The sequence below is a fragment of the Clavelina lepadiformis genome, chromosome 1, assembly GCF_947623445.1.
Source record: "Clavelina lepadiformis chromosome 1, kaClaLepa1.1, whole genome shotgun sequence".
Lineage (NCBI taxonomy): Eukaryota > Metazoa > Chordata > Ascidiacea > Aplousobranchia > Clavelinidae > Clavelina > Clavelina lepadiformis.
In genome coordinates this window covers 17,719,997-17,739,313 of record NC_135240.1, presented here as the reverse complement: position 1 = coordinate 17,739,313, position 19,317 = coordinate 17,719,997, and the positions used below count along the sequence as shown (strand labels likewise).

The following is a 19,317-nucleotide window of genomic DNA, read 5'->3' as shown; positions in this document are numbered from 1 at the left end:
AGCACTGGATCCACCCATCATTCTCGGACGATTTGGAATACATTTTGTTGCAGTAAAAGCATTCTGCATCTACGTTGTTATCACTTTCATCGACTGTGTCCTTCTGCTGCATTGATGACCTGGAAACCTTAGCTTTCTTCATAGAACGCTTTTTCGATGAACTTGTTTTACTGCTGTTGCCAGATACCGCGCATTGGCTACGATTCGTTGCAGCCAACTGCTTCTTGTATGGTGAACTGGTTAAAATAGCAGTTGCACCTCTTTTAGACTTTAGACGAACCTGATAACCCAAACTATACGGAGGAACGACAGGGGGAAGAAAGATTCAATTTATTGATGTTTTAAAGTTGTGATTATGTGACCAAACGCGAGTAGAAACCAGTTTATTGCAAAATATTTGCGCTGAAAGCTTCCTTTCGAATGTCATTGAGTCAACTACAAGGAGAATATTGAAAATAAGCAATGAGTCGGGCACTTGAAACCACATGTCAGAGAGACTTGTGCAGCGCAACTTGTGCGTTAACATTCTGAACATCTAGCTCGCATTGCATGAATAACATCTCAGTTTTATGATGGATTACCTCGATCGACTGTTAGCCAAATTCTCGCTGGTTTCAAACACAAAATGGTGAGGAAAACATTATGACGACTTTATGCTGTGCATGTAAATTGATGTTTTTTGTGTCTTGCTAAAATTCCATTTCAAGCTGACAACACAACGTAACGTTGTAAGTAGAAGAGCCTCCAGTGAGAATTGAACTCACGACCCCTGGTTTACAAGACCAGTGCTCTAACCCCTGAGCTATAGAGGCGGCTACGATACTGTGTGCTGATAATATATTTTTGCAAACTGCAAAAAAACATTAATCAAGTGAAACTGGTCAGGCTTAATCAATATGAGGTCAATAAAACTTCGACTTTGACAAGAGCAATCTGAGAAATGATGAACGTACGGGGCCATGGTTTAGTGGCAAAGCGTCTGTCTAGTAGCAGATCACGCTTTGGTCAGTGGATACGTATAACCTATTTATTATACTGATACGCTGGAGAACACATAAAATAAACTCTTTTCTGGACCAAATGCGATTTTAAAAAGTAGGTCACGCAGCCCATAGTTAAAAAATTAGGCAGGTAGGTTAGGGTAATGTCGCGCACTCGGTTTAGGTGGGTTGAGCATCTTCCGCGATGTTTTCCGTTTTAGGTGGTGATTGCGCGTCCCCACTGGTTCCGACCCTGTTGAAAACCTCGTCGTGGGGGCCCTTGTCATTGTCCACAACTCCGTTGAGTGAGTGAGTGAGTGAGTGAGTGAGTGAGTGACTTATCCCGGATTTGTTGGGGTCAGCGTCATTCACCTCGTCCAACTATGTTTGTTCGTTCTGATCTTCGTCTCGATTGTCTTCAATTTGGAAACAATATAAATATATATAGAGTATTTACAAAATAAAAATATCTAATATAAAACATGTTCAAAAATGATATTGATTAGAAATTAAAACATAGTTTGACTTTTGAAAAGCTCATCCGGAAAATGAAAATACAGACAAAAACGTTGGAAAATTAGAAAATAACGAAAAGCCTACAACACCCGGTATTCCCAGGCGGTCACCCATCCAAGTACTAACCGGGCCCGACGTTGCTTAACTTCCCAGATCGGACGAGATGGGGTGTACTCAACGTGGTATGGTCGTAGGCGAAAGTCCCTCGCTAAAACGGCGATTTTATTCGAGCAGTTGAATACATGCCTACTTTAATGTGCTTTGGCGTCGTATGAGTGCATTAATATAATGGATTCATGAATTGGTTAAAAACGTTTTATAACAGTTTGCTACATTTTAAACAACAATATTTTGCTGACGACAAGCTATATTCCTTGAACAAAAGAGACATTAGAAAATTTCAACGAGATAAAAATGTTTGCCACGTTTGAAATATTATTAAAGAAAGTGTCACGATGTTGGAATAAAAATTTAGGTATTTTGGTTTTTCAAGGTTTGGCTTCGCCTAGAAGAGAGCCTAGTATTGGCCAAGGCTGCGAACTCGAACTTAACATAACTCGATCATTTAAATCAAGCAAATAAGGCTTATAAATTACTTCTGCTGCATTACCAATCCTACAATGAAGAAGACGATTAATCAGCATAGATAAGTCTCTGTGGCGCAATCGGTTAGCGCGTTCGGCTGTTAACCGAAAGGTTGGTGGTTCAAGCCCACCCAGGGACTGGAGATTCTTGAACGTGAAACTTTGAAAACGATACTTGTGGTTTATAAACTTTTTGAAAAGATTAACCTTTCGTTTTCTTCGACCTATCTCGAAAACTTTCACGTGTGAGGCGAACGTGATAACCTTTACACCACCGAAGCAAAACATCGAAAGAACATAGAAATAGCAAGTGAATTTTATTTGAATTCTTTCCATTAAGTCTGATATTTTATTGCGCAAATAAATTTTAAGCATGTTCTCGCCCAGGATCGAACTGGGGACCTTTCGCGTGTTAGGCGAACGTGATAACCGCTACACTACGAGAACGGGTTGAGGTAAAGAAAGTTTGTATTATTTTCATTTTCAAAGCGCTACTTTTACGTGAAGTGGAAATCAATATTTTGAACGTTTCAATTTTTCCAAAGCTGTATATCAAGCGTTGGTTCCTCCCGGAATCAAATCGTGAAAGTGCTTCATGTATAACGGACATTTCTTTGTACGAAAGCGCTTCATTACTGTTGGAATTAAAACCGAGCTTCAAACTTTTTAGGGGCCTCTCATATATCCGCCCATGATTCAGCTGTGGACCTTAAGGCATCACTTCCCAATGGAAAGACGATTTTGAGCCGTCACAACGGCGATTGTTACCGTGTCGCACTCAATGCGTCATATTAAAAAAATTAAGAAAATTTCCGGTCCAATGCGCATATGACGTCGATGTGGACTAGTTTCTTATTGTTTTGGCGATAGCTGGTTCCAGGTCTAGGCTAAGTTGTAAGTTTTGTGTGGGTTTGAATTTTTGGTATTTTAGAGTAGGCCTATTTGTCCTAAAATTTTAAGCTAAAACGTTGTTGTAAAGTTTAGGCAGTTGTTATAGAAAACTGAGTAGGCCTACAGCACATGGAATCTGTCCAAATTTAGACTGTAGGCAGTCATAACCTAGGTCTCGTTGCAAGCCATAGTTCAGGGTAGGTTTATGATGTAGTTTTGCGATGGTAGCTTCTTGATTTAATGTAGGGGAGGGCGGGGTAAAGCGGACCACCTAAGGCTTAAATCGTTACAATTCACTGATTTCATCAAAACGTTTGACTTGTTTGTTTTGAGAGTTAACTCTAAGGTATTTCGATCATTTTTGAAGTGCCCTTTTATTGATTGCTTGGATTCTTACATCAATTTTTTTTGATTTAAAAGCACCTCCAATAGTCTACTTTACCCCACATGTGTGGGGTAAAGTGGACCACCGTAAGTTTTGAGTAAACAAGGCAATTTGTTCCACGTCACAATCAATTTCATTACAAATTGTCATGATAATCGAAGTAGTTATGAAAGTAATCGCAGTTCACCATCAATTTTTAAAAATATAATTCACAAATAAAGTTGTCATCTTCTTCATTACACCCAGAGCAGGCTTCGTGCGCCCATCGCATGCATTTGGAGCACTGGATCCACCCATCATTCTCGGACGATTTGGAATACATTTTGTTGCAGTAAAAGCATTCTGCATCTACGTTGTTATCACTTTCATCGACTGTGTCCTTCTGCTGCATTGATGACCTGGAAACCTTAGCTTTCTTCATAGAACGTTTTTTCGATGAACTTGTTTTACTGCTGTTGCCAGATACCGCGCATTGGCTACGATTCGTTGGTGCCAACTGCTTCTTGTATGGTGAACTGGTTAAAATAGCAGTTGCACCTCTTTTAGACTTTAGACGAACCTGATAACCCAAACTATACGGAGGAACGACAGGGGGAAGAAAGATTCAATTTATTGATGTTTTAAAGTTGTGATTATGTGACCAAACGCGAGTAGAAACCAGTTTATTGCAAAATATTTGCGCTGAAAGCTTCCTTTCGAATGTCATTGAGTCAACTACAAGGAGAATATTGAAAATAAGCAATGAGTCGGGCACTTGAAACCACATGTCAGAGAGACTTGTGCAGCGCAACTTGTGCGTTAACATTCTGAACATCTAGCTCGCATTGCATGAATAACATCTCAGTTTTATGATGGATTACCTCGATCGACTGTTAGCCAAATTCTCGCTGGTTTCAAACACAAAATGGTGAGGAAAACATTATGACGACTTTATGCTGTGCATGTAAATTGATGTTTTTTGTGTCTTGCTAAAATTCCATTTCAAGCTGACAACACAACGTAACGTTGTAAGTAGAAGAGCCTCCAGTGAGAATTGAACTCACGACCCCTGGTTTACAAGACCAGTGCTCTAACCCCTGAGCTATAGAGGCGGCTACGATACTGTGTGCTGATAATATATTTTTGCAAACTGCAAAAAAACATTAATCAAGTGAAACTGGTCAGGCTTAATCAATATGAGGTCAATAAAACTTCGACTTTGACAAGAGCAATCTGAGAAATGATGAACGTACGGGGCCATGGTTTAGTGGCAAAGCGTCTGTCTAGTAGCAGATCACGCTTTGGTCAGTGGATACGTATAACCTATTTATTATACTGATACGCTGGAGAACACATAAAATAAACTCTTTTCTGGACCAAATGCGATTTTAAAAAGTAGGTCACGCAGCCCATAGTTAAAAAATTAGGCAGGTAGGTTAGGGTAATGTCGCGCACTCGGTTTAGGTGGGTTGAGCATCTTCCGCGATGTTTTTCGTTTTGGGTGGTGATTGCGCGTCCCCACTGGTTCCGACCCTGTTGAAAACCTCGTCGTGGGGGCCCTTGTCATTGTCCACAACTCCGTTGAGTGAGTGAGTGAGTGAGTGAGTGAGTGAGTGAGTGAGTGAGTGAGTGAGTGACTTATCCCGGATTTGTTGGGGTCAGCGTCATTCACCTCGTCCAACTATGTTTGTTCGTTCTGATCTTCGTCTCGATTGTCTTCAATTTGGAAACAATATAAATATATATAGAGTATTTACAAAATAAAAATATCTAATATAAAACATGTTCAAAAATGATATTGATTAGAAATTAAAACATAGTTTGACTTTTGAAAAGCTCATCCGGAAAATGAAAATACAGACAAAAACGTTGGAAAATTAGAAAATAACGAAAAGCCTACAACACCCGGTATTCCCAGGCGGTCACCCATCCAAGTACTAACCGGGCCCGACGTTGCTTAACTTCCCAGATCGGACGAGATGGGGTGTACTCAACGTGGTATGGTCGTAGGCGAAAGTCCCTCGCTAAAACGGCGATTTTATTCGAGCAGTTGAATACATGCCTACTTTAATGTGCTTTGGCGTCGTATGAGTGCATTAATATAATGGATTCATGAATTGGTTAAAAACGTTTTATAACAGTTTGCTACATTTTAAACAACAATATTTTGCTGACGACAAGCTATATTCCTTGAACAAAAGAGACATTAGAAAATTTCAACGAGATAAAAATGTTTGCCACGTTTGAAATATTATTAAAGAAAGTGTCACGATGTTGGAATAAAAATTTAGGTATTTTGGTTTTTCAAGGTTTGGCTTCGCCTAGAAGAGAGCCTAGTATTGGCCAAGGCTGCGAACTCGAACTTAACATAACTCGATCATTTAAATCAAGCAAATAAGGCTTATAAATTACTTCTGCTGCATTACCAATCCTACAATGAAGAAGACGATTAATCAGCATAGATAAGTCTCTGTGGCGCAATCGGTTAGCGCGTTCGGCTGTTAACCGAAAGGTTGGTGGTTCAAGCCCACCCAGGGACTGGAGATTCTTGAACGTGAAACTTTGAAAACGATACTTGTGGTTTATAAACTTTTTGAAAAGATTAACCTTTCGTTTTCTTCGACCTATCTCGAAAACTTTCACGTGTGAGGCGAACGTGATAACCTTTACACCACCGAAGCAAAACATCGAAAGAACATAGAAATAGCAAGTGAATTTTATTTGAATTCTTTCCATTAAGTCTGATATTTTATTGCGCAAATAAATTTTAAGCATGTTCTCGCCCAGGATCGAACTGGGGACCTTTCGCGTGTTAGGCGAACGTGATAACCGCTACACTACGAGAACGGGTTGAGGTAAAGAAAGTTTGTATTATTTTCATTTTCAAAGCGCTACTTTTACGTGAAGTGGAAATCAATATTTTGAACGTTTCAATTTTTCCAAAGCTGTATATCAAGCGTTGGTTCCTCCCGGAATCAAATCGTGAAAGTGCTTCATGTATAACGGACATTTCTTTGTACGAAAGCGCTTCATTACTGTTGGAATTAAAACCGAGCTTCAAACTTTTTAGGGGCCTCTCATATATCCGCCCATGATTCAGCTGTGGACCTTAAGGCATCACTTCCCAATGGAAAGACGATTTTGAGCCGTCACAACGGCGATTGTTACCGTGTCGCACTCAATGCGTCATATTAAAAAAATTAAGAAAATTTCCGGTCCAATGCGCATATGACGTCGATGTGGACTAGTTTCTTATTGTTTTGGCGATAGCTGGTTCCAGGTCTAGGCTAAGTTGTAAGTTTTGTGTGGGTTTGAATTTTTGGTATTTTAGAGTAGGCCTATTTGTCCTAAAATTTTAAGCTAAAACGTTGTTGTAAAGTTTAGGCAGTTGTTATAGAAAACTGAGTAGGCCTACAGCACATGGAATCTGTCCAAATTTAGACTGTAGGCAGTCATAACCTAGGTCTCGTTGCAAGCCATAGTTCAGGGTAGGTTTATGATGTAGTTTTGCGATGGTAGCTTCTTGATTTAATGTAGGGGAGGGCGGGGTAAAGCGGACCACCTAAGGCTTAAATCGTTACAATTCACTGATTTCATCAAAACGTTTGACTTGTTTGTTTTGAGAGTTAACTCTAAGGTATTTCGATCATTTTTGAAGTGCCCTTTTATTGATTGCTTGGATTCTTACATCAATTTTTTTTGATTTAAAAGCACCTCCAATAGTCTACTTTACCCCACATGTGTGGGGTAAAGTGGACCACCGTAAGTTTTGAGTAAACAAGGCAATTTGTTCCACGTCACAATCAATTTCATTACAAATTGTCATGATAATCGAAGTAGTTATGAAAGTAATCGCAGTTCACCATCAATTTTTAAAAATATAATTCACAAATAAAGTTGTCATCTTCTTCATTACACCCAGAGCAGGCTTCGTGCGCCCATCGCATGCATTTGGAGCACTGGATCCACCCATCATTCTCGGACGATTTGGAATACATTTTGTTGCAGTAAAAGCATTCTGCATCTACGTTGTTATCACTTTCATCGACTGTGTCCTTCTGCTGCATTGATGACCTGGAAACCTTAGCTTTCTTCATAGAACGTTTTTTCGATGAACTTGTTTTACTGCTGTTGCCAGATACCGCGCATTGGCTACGATTCGTTGGTGCCAACTGCTTCTTGTATGGTGAACTGGTTAAAATAGCAGTTGCACCTCTTTTAGACTTTAGACGAACCTGATAACCCAAACTATACGGAGGAACGACAGGGGGAAGAAAGATTCAATTTATTGATGTTTTAAAGTTGTGATTATGTGACCAAACGCGAGTAGAAACCAGTTTATTGCAAAATATTTGCGCTGAAAGCTTCCTTTCGAATGTCATTGAGTCAACTACAAGGAGAATATTGAAAATAAGCAATGAGTCGGGCACTTGAAACCACATGTCAGAGAGACTTGTGCAGCGCAACTTGTGCGTTAACATTCTGAACATCTAGCTCGCATTGCATGAATAACATCTCAGTTTTATGATGGATTACCTCGATCGACTGTTAGCCAAATTCTCGCTGGTTTCAAACACAAAATGGTGAGGAAAACATTATGACGACTTTATGCTGTGCATGTAAATTGATGTTTTTTGTGTCTTGCTAAAATTCCATTTCAAGCTGACAACACAACGTAACGTTGTAAGTAGAAGAGCCTCCAGTGAGAATTGAACTCACGACCCCTGGTTTACAAGACCAGTGCTCTAACCCCTGAGCTATAGAGGCGGCTACGATACTGTGTGCTGATAATATATTTTTGCAAACTGCAAAAAAACATTAATCAAGTGAAACTGGTCAGGCTTAATCAATATGAGGTCAATAAAACTTCGACTTTGACAAGAGCAATCTGAGAAATGATGAACGTACGGGGCCATGGTTTAGTGGCAAAGCGTCTGTCTAGTAGCAGATCACGCTTTGGTCAGTGGATACGTATAACCTATTTATTATACTGATACGCTGGAGAACACATAAAATAAACTCTTTTCTGGACCAAATGCGATTTTAAAAAGTAGGTCACGCAGCCCATAGTTAAAAAATTAGGCAGGTAGGTTAGGGTAATGTCGCGCACTCGGTTTAGGTGGGTTGAGCATCTTCCGCGATGTTTTCCGTTTTGGGTGGTGATTGCGCGTCCCCACTGGTTCCGACCCTGTTGAAAACCTCGTCGTGGGGGCCCTTGTCATTGTCCACAACTCCGTTGAGTGAGTGAGTGAGTGAGTGAGTGAGTGAGTGAGTGAGTGAGTGAGTGAGTGAGTGAGTGAGTGACTTATCCCGGATTTGTTGGGGTCAGCGTCATTCACCTCGTCCAACTATGTTTGTTCGTTCTGATCTTCGTCTCGATTGTCTTCAATTTGGAAACAATATAAATATATATAGAGTATTTACAAAATAAAAATATCTAATATAAAACATGTTCAAAAATGATATTGATTAGAAATTAAAACATAGTTTGACTTTTGAAAAGCTCATCCGGAAAATGAAAATACAGACAAAAACGTTGGAAAATTAGAAAATAACGAAAAGCCTACAACACCCGGTATTCCCAGGCGGTCACCCATCCAAGTACTAACCGGGCCCGACGTTGCTTAACTTCCCAGATCGGACGAGATGGGGTGTACTCAACGTGGTATGGTCGTAGGCGAAAGTCCCTCGCTAAAACGGCGATTTTATTCGAGCAGTTGAATACATGCCTACTTTAATGTGCTTTGGCGTCGTATGAGTGCATTAATATAATGGATTCATGAATTGGTTAAAAACGTTTTATAACAGTTTGCTACATTTTAAACAACAATATTTTGCTGACGACAAGCTATATTCCTTGAACAAAAGAGACATTAGAAAATTTCAACGAGATAAAAATGTTTGCCACGTTTGAAATATTATTAAAGAAAGTGTCACGATGTTGGAATAAAAATTTAGGTATTTTGGTTTTTCAAGGTTTGGCTTCGCCTAGAAGAGAGCCTAGTATTGGCCAAGGCTGCGAACTCGAACTTAACATAACTCGATCATTTAAATCAAGCAAATAAGGCTTATAAATTACTTCTGCTGCATTACCAATCCTACAATGAAGAAGACGATTAATCAGCATAGATAAGTCTCTGTGGCGCAATCGGTTAGCGCGTTCGGCTGTTAACCGAAAGGTTGGTGGTTCAAGCCCACCCAGGGACTGGAGATTCTTGAACGTGAAACTTTGAAAACGATACTTGTGGTTTATAAACTTTTTGAAAAGATTAACCTTTCGTTTTCTTCGACCTATCTCGAAAACTTTCACGTGTGAGGCGAACGTGATAACCTTTACACCACCGAAGCAAAACATCGAAAGAACATAGAAATAGCAAGTGAATTTTATTTGAATTCTTTCCATTAAGTCTGATATTTTATTGCGCAAATAAATTTTAAGCATGTTCTCGCCCAGGATCGAACTGGGGACCTTTCGCGTGTTAGGCGAACGTGATAACCGCTACACTACGAGAACGGGTTGAGGTAAAGAAAGTTTGTATTATTTTCATTTTCAAAGCGCTACTTTTACGTGAAGTGGAAATCAATATTTTGAACGTTTCAATTTTTCCAAAGCTGTATATCAAGCGTTGGTTCCTCCCGGAATCAAATCGTGAAAGTGCTTCATGTATAACGGACATTTCTTTGTACGAAAGCGCTTCATTACTGTTGGAATTAAAACCGAGCTTCAAACTTTTTAGGGGCCTCTCATATATCCGCCCATGATTCAGCTGTGGACCTTAAGGCATCACTTCCCAATGGAAAGACGATTTTGAGCCGTCACAACGGCGATTGTTACCGTGTCGCACTCAATGCGTCATATTAAAAAAATTAAGAAAATTTCCGGTCCAATGCGCATATGACGTCGATGTGGACTAGTTTCTTATTGTTTTGGCGATAGCTGGTTCCAGGTCTAGGCTAAGTTGTAAGTTTTGTGTGGGTTTGAATTTTTGGTATTTTAGAGTAGGCCTATTTGTCCTAAAATTTTAAGCTAAAACGTTGTTGTAAAGTTTAGGCAGTTGTTATAGAAAACTGAGTAGGCCTACAGCACATGGAATCTGTCCAAATTTAGACTGTAGGCAGTCATAACCTAGGTCTCGTTGCAAGCCATAGTTCAGGGTAGGTTTATGATGTAGTTTTGCGATGGTAGCTTCTTGATTTAATGTAGGGGAGGGCGGGGTAAAGCGGACCACCTAAGGCTTAAATCGTTACAATTCACTGATTTCATCAAAACGTTTGACTTGTTTGTTTTGAGAGTTAACTCTAAGGTATTTCGATCATTTTTGAAGTGCCCTTTTATTGATTGCTTGGATTCTTACATCAATTTTTTTTGATTTAAAAGCACTTCCAATAGTCTACTTTACCCCACATGTGTGGGGTAAAGTGGACCACCGTAAGTTTTGAGTAAACAAGGCAATTTGTTCCACGTCACAATCAATTTCATTACAAATTGTCATGATAATCGAAGTAGTTATGAAAGTAATCGCAGTTCACCATCAATTTTTAAAAATATAATTCACAAATAAAGTTGTCATCTTCTTCATTACACCCAGAGCAGGCTTCGTGCGCCCATCGCATGCATTTGGAGCACTGGATCCACCCATCATTCTCGGACGATTTGGAATACATTTTGTTGCAGTAAAAGCATTCTGCATCTACGTTGTTATCACTTTCATCGACTGTGTCCTTCTGCTGCATTGATGACCTGGAAACCTTAGCTTTCTTCATAGAACGCTTTTTCGATGAACTTGTTTTACTGCTGTTGCCAGATACCGCGCATTGGCTACGATTCGTTGCAGCCAACTGCTTCTTGTATGGTGAACTGGTTAAAATAGCAGTTGCACCTCTTTTAGACTTTAGACGAACCTGATAACCCAAACTATACGGAGGAACGACAGGGGGAAGAAAGATTCAATTTATTGATGTTTTAAAGTTGTGATTATGTGACCAAACGCGAGTAGAAACCAGTTTATTGCAAAATATTTGCGCTGAAAGCTTCCTTTCGAATGTCATTGAGTCAACTACAAGGAGAATATTGAAAATAAGCAATGAGTCGGGCACTTGAAACCACATGTCAGAGAGACTTGTGCAGCGCAACTTGTGCGTTAACATTCTGAACATCTAGCTCGCATTGCATGAATAACATCTCAGTTTTATGATGGATTACCTCGATCGACTGTTAGCCAAATTCTCGCTGGTTTCAAACACAAAATGGTGAGGAAAACATTATGACGACTTTATGCTGTGCATGTAAATTGATGTTTTTTGTGTCTTGCTAAAATTCCATTTCAAGCTGACAACACAACGTAACGTTGTAAGTAGAAGAGCCTCCAGTGAGAATTGAACTCACGACCCCTGGTTTACAAGACCAGTGCTCTAACCCCTGAGCTATAGAGGCGGCTACGATACTGTGTGCTGATAATATATTTTTGCAAACTGCAAAAAAACATTAATCAAGTGAAACTGGTCAGGCTTAATCAATATGAGGTCAATAAAACTTCGACTTTGACAAGAGCAATCTGAGAAATGATGAACGTACGGGGCCATGGTTTAGTGGCAAAGCGTCTGTCTAGTAGCAGATCACGCTTTGGTCAGTGGATACGTATAACCTATTTATTATACTGATACGCTGGAGAACACATAAAATAAACTCTTTTCTGGACCAAATGCGATTTTAAAAAGTAGGTCACGCAGCCCATAGTTAAAAAATTAGGCAGGTAGGTTAGGGTAATGTCGCGCACTCGGTTTAGGTGGGTTGAGCATCTTCCGCGATGTTTTCCGTTTTGGGTGGTGATTGCGCGTCCCCACTGGTTCCGACCCTGTTGAAAACCTCGTCGTGGGGGCCCTTGTCATTGTCCACAACTCCGTTGAGTGAGTGAGTGAGTGAGTGAGTGAGTGAGTGAGTGAGTGAGTGAGTGAGTGAGTGAGTGAGTGAGTGAGTGACTTATCCCGGATTTGTTGGGGTCAGCGTCATTCACCTCGTCCAACTATGTTTGTTCGTTCTGATCTTCGCTCGATTGTCTTCAATTTGGAAACAATATAAATATATATAGAGTATTTACAAAATAAAAATATCTAATATAAAACATGTTCAAAAATGATATTGATTAGAAATTAAAACATAGTTTGACTTTTGAAAAGCTCATCCGGAAAATGAAAATGCAGACAAAAACGTTGGAAAATTAGAAAATAACGAAAAGCCTACAACACCCGGTATTCCCAGGCGGTCACCCATCCAAGTACTAACCGGGCCCGACGTTGCTTAACTTCCCAGATCGGACGAGATGGGGTGTACTCAACGTGGTATGGTCGTAGGCGAAAGTCCTTCGCTAAAACGGCGGTTTTATTCGAGCAGTTGAATACATGCCTACTTTAATGTGCTTTGGCGTCGTATGAGTGCATTAATATAATGGATTCATGAATTGGTTAAAAACGTTTTATAACAGTTTGCTACATTTTAAACAACAATATTTTGCTGACGACAAGCTATATTCCTTGAACAAAAGAGACATTAGAAAATTTCAACGAGATAAAAATGTTTGCCACGTTTGAAATATTATTAAAGAAAGTGTCACGATGTTGGAATAAAAATTTAGGTATTTTGGTTTTTCAAGGTTTGGCTTCGCCTAGAAGAGAGCCTAGTATTGGCCAAGGCTGCGAACTCGAACTTAACATAACTCGATCATTTAAATCAAGCAAATAAGGCTTATGAATTACTTCTGCTGCATTACCAATCCTACAATGAAGAAGACGATTAATCAGCATAGATAAGTCTTTGTGGCGCAATCGGTTAGCGCGTTCGGCTGTTAACCGAAAGGTTGGTGGTTCAAGCCCACCCAGGGACGGGAGATTCTTGAACGTGAAACTTTGAAAACGATACTTGTGGTTTATAAACTTTTTGAAAAGATTAACCTTTCGTTTTCTTCGACCTATCTCGAAAACTTTCACGTGTGAGGCGAACGTGATAACCTTTACACCACCGAAGCAAAACATCGAAAGAACATAGAAATAGCAAGTGAATTTTATTTGAATTCTTTCCATTAAGTCTGATATTTTATTGCGCAAATAAATTTTAAGCATGTTCTCGCCCAGGATCGAACTGGGGACCTTTCGCGTGTTAGGCGAACGTGATAACCGCTACACTACGAGAACGGGTTGAGGTAAAGAAAGTTTGTATTATTTTCATTTTCAAAGCGCTACTTTTACGTGAAGTGGAAATCAATATTTTGAACGTTTCAATTTTTCCAAAGCTGTATATCAAGCGTTGGTTCCTCCCGGAATCAAATCGTGAAAGTGCTTCATGTATAACGGACATTTCTTTGTACGAAAGCGCTTCATTACTGTTGGAATTAAAACCGAGCTTCAAACTTTTTAGGGACCTCTCATATATCCGCCCATGATTCAGCTGTGGACCTTAAGGCATCACTTCCCAATGGAAAGACGATTTTGAGCTGTCACAACGGCGATTGTTACCGTGTCGCACTCAATGCGTCATATTAAAAAAAGTAAGAAAATTTCCGGTCCAATGCGCATATGACGTCGATGTGGACTAGTTTCTTATTGTTTTGGCGATAGCTGGTTCCAGGTCTAGGCTAAGTTGTAAGTTTTGTGTGGGTTTGAATTTTTGGTATTTTGGAGTAGGCCTATTTGTCCTAAAATTTTAAGCTAAAACGTTGTTGTAAAGTTTAGGCAGTTGTTATAGAAAACTGAGTAGGCCTACAGCACATGGAATCTGTCCAAATTTAGACTGTAGGCAGTCATAACCTAGGAGGTCTCGTTGCAAGCCATAGTTCGGGGTAGGTTTATGATGTAGTTTTGCGATGGTAGCTTCTTGATTTAATGTAGGGGAGGGTGGGGTAAAGCGGACCACCTAAGGCTTAAATCGTTACAATTCACTGATTTCATCAAAACGTTTGACTTGTTTGTTTTGAGAGTTAACTCTAAGGTATTTCGATCATTTTTGAAGTGCCCTTTTATTGATTGCTTGCTTTCTTACATAAATTTTTTTTGATTTAAAAGCACCTCCAATAGTCTACTTTACCCCACATGTGTGGGGTAAAGTGGACCACCGTAAGTTTTGAGTAAACAAGGCAATTTGTTCCACGTCACAATCAATTTCATTACAAATTGTCATGATAATCGAAGTAGTTATGAAAGTAATCGCAGTTCACCATCAATTTTAAAAAATATAATTCACAAATAAAGTTGTCATCTTCTTCATTACACCCAGAGCAGGCTTCGTGCGCCCATCGCATGCATTTGGAGCACTGGATCCACCCATCATTCTCGGACGATTTGGAATACATTTTGTTGCAGTAAAAGCATTCTGCATCTACGTTGTTATCACTTTCATCGACTGTGTCCTTCTGCTGCATTGATGACCTGGAAACCTTAGCTTTCTTCATAGAACGCTTTTTCGATGAACTTGTTTTACTGCTGTTGCCAGATACCGCGCATTGGCAACGATTCGTTGCAGCCAACTGCTTCTTGTATGGTGAACTGGTTAAAATAGCAGTTGCACCTCTTTTAGACTTTAGACGAACCTGATAACCCAAACTATACGGAGGAACGACAGGGGGGAGAAAGATTCAATTTATTGATGTTTTAAAGTTGTGATTATGTGACCAAACGCGAGTAGAAACCAGTTTATTGCAAAATATTTGCGCTGAAAGCTTCCTTTCGAATGTCATTGAGTCAACTACAAGGAGAATATTGAAAATATGCAATGAGTCGGGCACTTGAAACCACATGTCAGAGAGACTTGTGCAGTGCAACTTGTGCGTTAACATTCTGAACATCTAGCTCGCATTGCATGAATAACATCTCAGTTTTATGATGGATTACCTCGATCGACTGTTAGCCAAATTCTCGCTGGTTTCAACAATAAAATGGTGAGGAAAACATTATGACGACTTTATGCTGTGCATGTAAATTGATGATTTTTGTGTCTTGCTAAAACTCCATTTAAAGCTGACAACACAACGTAACGTTGTAAGTAGAAGAGTCTCCAGTGAGAATGGAACTCACTACCCCTGGTTTACAAGACCAGTGCTCTAACCCCTGAGCTATAGAGGCGGCTACGATACTGTGTGCTGATAATATATTTTTCCAAACTGCAAAAAAAACATTAATCAAGTGAAACTGGTCAGGCTTAATCAATATGAGGTCAATAAAACTTCGACTTTGACAAGAGCAATCTGAGAAGTGATGAACGTACGGGGCCATGGTTTAGTGGCAAAGCGTCTGTCTAGTAGCAGAGCACGCTTTCGTCAGTGGATACGTATAACCTATTTATTATACTGATACGCTGGAGAACACATAAAATAAACTCTTTTCTGGACCAAATGCGATTTTAAAAAGTAGGTCACGCAGCCCATAGTTAAAAAATTAGGCAGGTAGGTTAGGGTAATGTCGCGCACTCGGTTTAGGTGGGTTGAGCATCTTCCGCGATGTTTTCCGTTTTAGGTGGTGATTGCGCGTCCCCACTGGTTCCGACCCTGTTGAAAACCTCGTCGTGGGGGCCCTTGTCATTGTCCACAACTCTGTTGAGTGAGTGAGTGAGTGAGTGAGTGAGTGAGTGAGTGAGTGAGTGAGTGAGTGAGTGAGTGACTTATCCCGGATTTGTTGGGGTCAGCGTCATTCACCTCGTCCGACTATGTTTGTTCGTTCTGATCTTCGTCTCGATTGTCTTCAATTTGGAAACAATATAAATATATATAGAGTATTTACAAAATAAAAATATCTAATATAAAACATGTTCAAAAATGATATTGATTAGAAATTAAAACATAGTTTGACTTTTGAAAAGCTCATCCGGAAAATGAAAATGCAGACAAAAACGTTGGAAAATTAGAAAATAACGAAAAGCCTACAACACCCGGTATTCCCAGGCGGTCACCCATCCAAGTACTAACCGGGCCCGACGTTGCTTAACTTCCCAGATCGGACGAGATGGGGTGTACTCAACGTGGTATGGTCGTAGGCGAAAGTCCCTCGCTAAAACGGCGGTTTTATTCGAGCAGTTAAATACATGCCTACTTTAATGTGCTTTGGCGTCGTATGAGTGCATTAATATAATGGATTCATGAATTGGTTAAAAACGTTTTATAACAGTTTGCTACATTTTAAACAACAATATTTTGCTGACGACAAGCTATATTCCTTGAACAAAAGAGACATTAGAAAATTTCAACCGGATAAAAATGTTTGCCACGTTTGAAATATTATTAAAGAAAGTGTCACGATGTTGGAATAAAAATTCAAGTATTTTGGTTTTTCAAGGTTTGGCTTCGCCTAGAAAAGAGCCTAGTATTGGCCAAGGCTGCGAACTCGAACTTAACATAACTCGATCATTTAAATCAAGCAAATAAGGCTTATGAATTACTTCTGCTGCATTACCAATCCTACAATGAAGAAGACGATTAATCAGCATAGATAAGTCTTTGTGGCGCAATCGGTTAGCGCGTTCGGCTGTTAACCGAAAGGTTGGTGGTTCAAGCCCACCCAGGGACGGGAGATTCTTGAACGTGAAACTTTGAAAACGATACTTGTGGTTTATAAACTTTTTGAAAAGATTAACCTTTCGTTTTGTTCGACCTATCTCGAAAACTTTCACGTGTGAGGCGAACGTGATAACCTTTACACCACCGAAGCAAAACATCGAAAGAACATAGAAATAGCAAGTGAATTTTATTTGAATTCTTTCCATTAAGTCTGATATTTTATTGCGCAAATAAATTTTAAACATGTTCTCGCCCAGGATTGAACTGAGGACCTTTCGCGTGTAAAGCGAACGTGATAACCGCTACACTACGAGAACGGGTTGAGGTAAAGGAAGTTTGTATTATTTTCATTTTCAAAGCGCTGCTTTTACGTGAAGTGGAAATCGATATTTTGAACGTTTCAATTTGGCCAAAGTTGTAATCAAACGATGGTTCCTCCCGGAATCAAATCCTGAAAGTGCTTCGTGTAGAATGGGCATTTCTTTGTATGAAAGCGCTTAATTACTGTTGGAATTAAAACCGAGCTTCAAACTTTTTAGGGACCTCTCATATATCCGCCCATGATTCAGCTGTGGACCTTAAGGCATCACTTCCCAATGGAAAGACGATTTTGAGCCGTCACAACGGCGATTGTTACCGTGTCGCACTCAATGCGTCATATTAAAAAAAGTAAGAAAATTTCCGGTCCAATGCGCATATGACGTCGATGTGGACTAGTTTCTTATTGTTTTGGCGATAGCTGGTTCCAGGTCTAGGCTAAGTTGTAAGTTTTGTGTGGGTTTGAATTTTTGGTATTTTAGAGTAGGCCTATTTGTCCTAAAATTTTAAGCTAAAACGTTGTTGTAAAGTTTAGGCAGTTGTTATAGAAAACTGAGTAGGCCTACAGCACATGGAATCTGTCCAAATTTAGACTGTAGGCAGTCATAACCTAGGAGGTCTCGTTGCAAGCCATAGTTCAGGGTAGGTTTATGATGTAGTTTTGCGATGGTAGCTTCTTGATTTAATGTAGGGGAGGGTGGGGTAAAGCGGACCACCTAAGGCTTAAATCGTTACAATTCACTGATTTCATCAAAACGTTTGACTTGTTTGTTTTGAGAGTTAACTCTAAGGTATTTCGATCATTTTGAAGTGCCCTTTTATTGATTGCTTGCTTTCTTACATAAATTTTTTTTGATTTAAAAGCACCTCCAATAGTCTACTTTACCCCACATGTGTGGGGTAAAGTGGACCACCGTAAGTTTTGAGTAAACAAGGCAATTTGTTCCACGTCACAATCAATTTCATTACAAATTGTCATGATAATCGAAGTAGTTATGAAAGTAATCGCAGTTCACCATCAATTTTTAAAAATATAATTCACAAATAAAGTTGTCATCTTCTTCATTACACCCAGAGCAGGCTTCGTGCGCCCATCGCATGCATTTGGAGCACTGGATCCACCCATCATTCTCGGACGATTTGGAATACATTTTGTTGCAGTAAAAGCATTCTGCATCTACGTTGTTATCACTTTCATCGACTGTGTCCTTCTGCTGCATTGATGACCTGGAAACCTTAGCTTTCTTCATAGAACGCTTTTTCGATGAACTTGTTTTACTGCTGTTGCCAGATACCGCGCATTGGCAACGATTCGTTGCAGCCAACTGCTTCTTGTATGGTGAACTGGTTAAAATAGCAGTTGCACCTCTTTTAGACTTTAGACGAACCTGATAACCCAAACTATACGGAGGAACGACAGGGGGGAGAAAGATTCAATTTATTGATGTTTTAAAGTTGTGATTATGTGACCAAACGCGAGTAGAAACCAGTTTATTGCAAAATATTTGCGCTGAAAGCTTCCTTTCGAATGTCATTGAGTCAACTACAAGGAGAATATTGAAAATATGCAATGAGTCGGGCACTTGAAACCACATGTCAGAGAGACTTGTGCAGTGCAACTTGTGCGTTAACATTCTGAACATCTAGCTCGCATTGCATGAATAACATCTCAGTTTTATGATGGATTACCTCGATCGACTGTTAGCCAAATTCTCGCTGGTTTCAACCATAAAATGGTGAGGAAAACATTATGACGACTTTATGCTGTGCATGTAAATTGATGATTTTTGTGTCTTTCTAAAACTCCATTTAAAGCTGACAACACAACGTAACGTTGTAAGTAGAAGAGTCTCCAGTGAGAATGGAACTCACGACCCCTGGTTTACAAGACCAGTGCTCTAACCCCTGAGCTATAGAGGCGGCTACGATACTGTGTGCTGATAATATATTTTTCCAAACTGCAAAAAAAACATTAATCAAGTGAAACTGGTCAGGCTTAATCAATATGAGGTCAATAAAACTTCGACTTTGACAAGAGCAATCTGAGAAGTGATGAACGTACGGGGCCATGGTTTAGTGGCAAAGCGTCTGTCTAGTAGCAGAGCACGCTTTCGTCAGTGGATACG

At 39.7% G+C, this 19,317-nt stretch overlaps 21 non-coding genes across 21 annotated transcripts; 5 read left to right on the top strand and 16 right to left on the bottom strand.

The window, feature by feature from the left end:
* Positions 1 to 739: 739 nt before the first annotated feature.
* Trnat-ugu (transfer RNA threonine (anticodon UGU)) lies at positions 740 to 812 on the bottom strand. The gene has a single exon. It is a non-coding gene; the product is annotated as a tRNA-Thr (tRNA).
* A 761-nt stretch (positions 813 to 1,573) lies between these two features.
* LOC143444373 (5S ribosomal RNA) lies at positions 1,574 to 1,692 on the bottom strand. Its single transcript, XR_013113725.1, has one exon. It is a non-coding gene; the product is annotated as a 5S ribosomal RNA (ribosomal RNA).
* A 454-nt stretch (positions 1,693 to 2,146) lies between these two features.
* On the top strand, positions 2,147 to 2,220 carry Trnan-guu (transfer RNA asparagine (anticodon GUU)). The gene has a single exon. It is a non-coding gene; the product is annotated as a tRNA-Asn (tRNA).
* Positions 2,221 to 2,454: 234 nt separating this feature from the next.
* Positions 2,455 to 2,527, bottom strand: Trnav-aac (transfer RNA valine (anticodon AAC)). The gene has a single exon. It is a non-coding gene; the product is annotated as a tRNA-Val (tRNA).
* A 1,847-nt stretch (positions 2,528 to 4,374) lies between these two features.
* Trnat-ugu (transfer RNA threonine (anticodon UGU)) lies at positions 4,375 to 4,447 on the bottom strand. Its single transcript has one exon. It is a non-coding gene; the product is annotated as a tRNA-Thr (tRNA).
* Positions 4,448 to 5,228: 781 nt separating this feature from the next.
* On the bottom strand, positions 5,229 to 5,347 carry LOC143444372 (5S ribosomal RNA). The gene has a single exon (XR_013113724.1). It is a non-coding gene; the product is annotated as a 5S ribosomal RNA (ribosomal RNA).
* A 454-nt stretch (positions 5,348 to 5,801) lies between these two features.
* Positions 5,802 to 5,875, top strand: Trnan-guu (transfer RNA asparagine (anticodon GUU)). The gene has a single exon. It is a non-coding gene; the product is annotated as a tRNA-Asn (tRNA).
* A 234-nt stretch (positions 5,876 to 6,109) lies between these two features.
* On the bottom strand, positions 6,110 to 6,182 carry Trnav-aac (transfer RNA valine (anticodon AAC)). The gene has a single exon. It is a non-coding gene; the product is annotated as a tRNA-Val (tRNA).
* A 1,847-nt stretch (positions 6,183 to 8,029) lies between these two features.
* Positions 8,030 to 8,102, bottom strand: Trnat-ugu (transfer RNA threonine (anticodon UGU)). The gene has a single exon. It is a non-coding gene; the product is annotated as a tRNA-Thr (tRNA).
* Positions 8,103 to 8,895: 793 nt separating this feature from the next.
* On the bottom strand, positions 8,896 to 9,014 carry LOC143444371 (5S ribosomal RNA). Its single transcript, XR_013113723.1, has one exon. It is a non-coding gene; the product is annotated as a 5S ribosomal RNA (ribosomal RNA).
* Positions 9,015 to 9,468: 454 nt separating this feature from the next.
* On the top strand, positions 9,469 to 9,542 carry Trnan-guu (transfer RNA asparagine (anticodon GUU)). Its single transcript has one exon. It is a non-coding gene; the product is annotated as a tRNA-Asn (tRNA).
* Positions 9,543 to 9,776: 234 nt separating this feature from the next.
* On the bottom strand, positions 9,777 to 9,849 carry Trnav-aac (transfer RNA valine (anticodon AAC)). Its single transcript has one exon. It is a non-coding gene; the product is annotated as a tRNA-Val (tRNA).
* Positions 9,850 to 11,696: 1,847 nt separating this feature from the next.
* Positions 11,697 to 11,769, bottom strand: Trnat-ugu (transfer RNA threonine (anticodon UGU)). Its single transcript has one exon. It is a non-coding gene; the product is annotated as a tRNA-Thr (tRNA).
* An 800-nt stretch (positions 11,770 to 12,569) lies between these two features.
* On the bottom strand, positions 12,570 to 12,688 carry LOC143444365 (5S ribosomal RNA). The gene has a single exon (XR_013113717.1). It is a non-coding gene; the product is annotated as a 5S ribosomal RNA (ribosomal RNA).
* A 454-nt stretch (positions 12,689 to 13,142) lies between these two features.
* Trnan-guu (transfer RNA asparagine (anticodon GUU)) lies at positions 13,143 to 13,216 on the top strand. The gene has a single exon. It is a non-coding gene; the product is annotated as a tRNA-Asn (tRNA).
* A 234-nt stretch (positions 13,217 to 13,450) lies between these two features.
* Positions 13,451 to 13,523, bottom strand: Trnav-aac (transfer RNA valine (anticodon AAC)). Its single transcript has one exon. It is a non-coding gene; the product is annotated as a tRNA-Val (tRNA).
* Positions 13,524 to 15,373: 1,850 nt separating this feature from the next.
* Positions 15,374 to 15,446, bottom strand: Trnat-ugu (transfer RNA threonine (anticodon UGU)). The gene has a single exon. It is a non-coding gene; the product is annotated as a tRNA-Thr (tRNA).
* Positions 15,447 to 16,236: 790 nt separating this feature from the next.
* On the bottom strand, positions 16,237 to 16,355 carry LOC143444415 (5S ribosomal RNA). Its single transcript, XR_013113766.1, has one exon. It is a non-coding gene; the product is annotated as a 5S ribosomal RNA (ribosomal RNA).
* A 454-nt stretch (positions 16,356 to 16,809) lies between these two features.
* Trnan-guu (transfer RNA asparagine (anticodon GUU)) lies at positions 16,810 to 16,883 on the top strand. Its single transcript has one exon. It is a non-coding gene; the product is annotated as a tRNA-Asn (tRNA).
* Positions 16,884 to 17,117: 234 nt separating this feature from the next.
* Trnav-uac (transfer RNA valine (anticodon UAC)) lies at positions 17,118 to 17,190 on the bottom strand. The gene has a single exon. It is a non-coding gene; the product is annotated as a tRNA-Val (tRNA).
* Positions 17,191 to 19,038: 1,848 nt separating this feature from the next.
* Trnat-ugu (transfer RNA threonine (anticodon UGU)) lies at positions 19,039 to 19,111 on the bottom strand. Its single transcript has one exon. It is a non-coding gene; the product is annotated as a tRNA-Thr (tRNA).
* Positions 19,112 to 19,317: the final 206 nt, after the last annotated feature.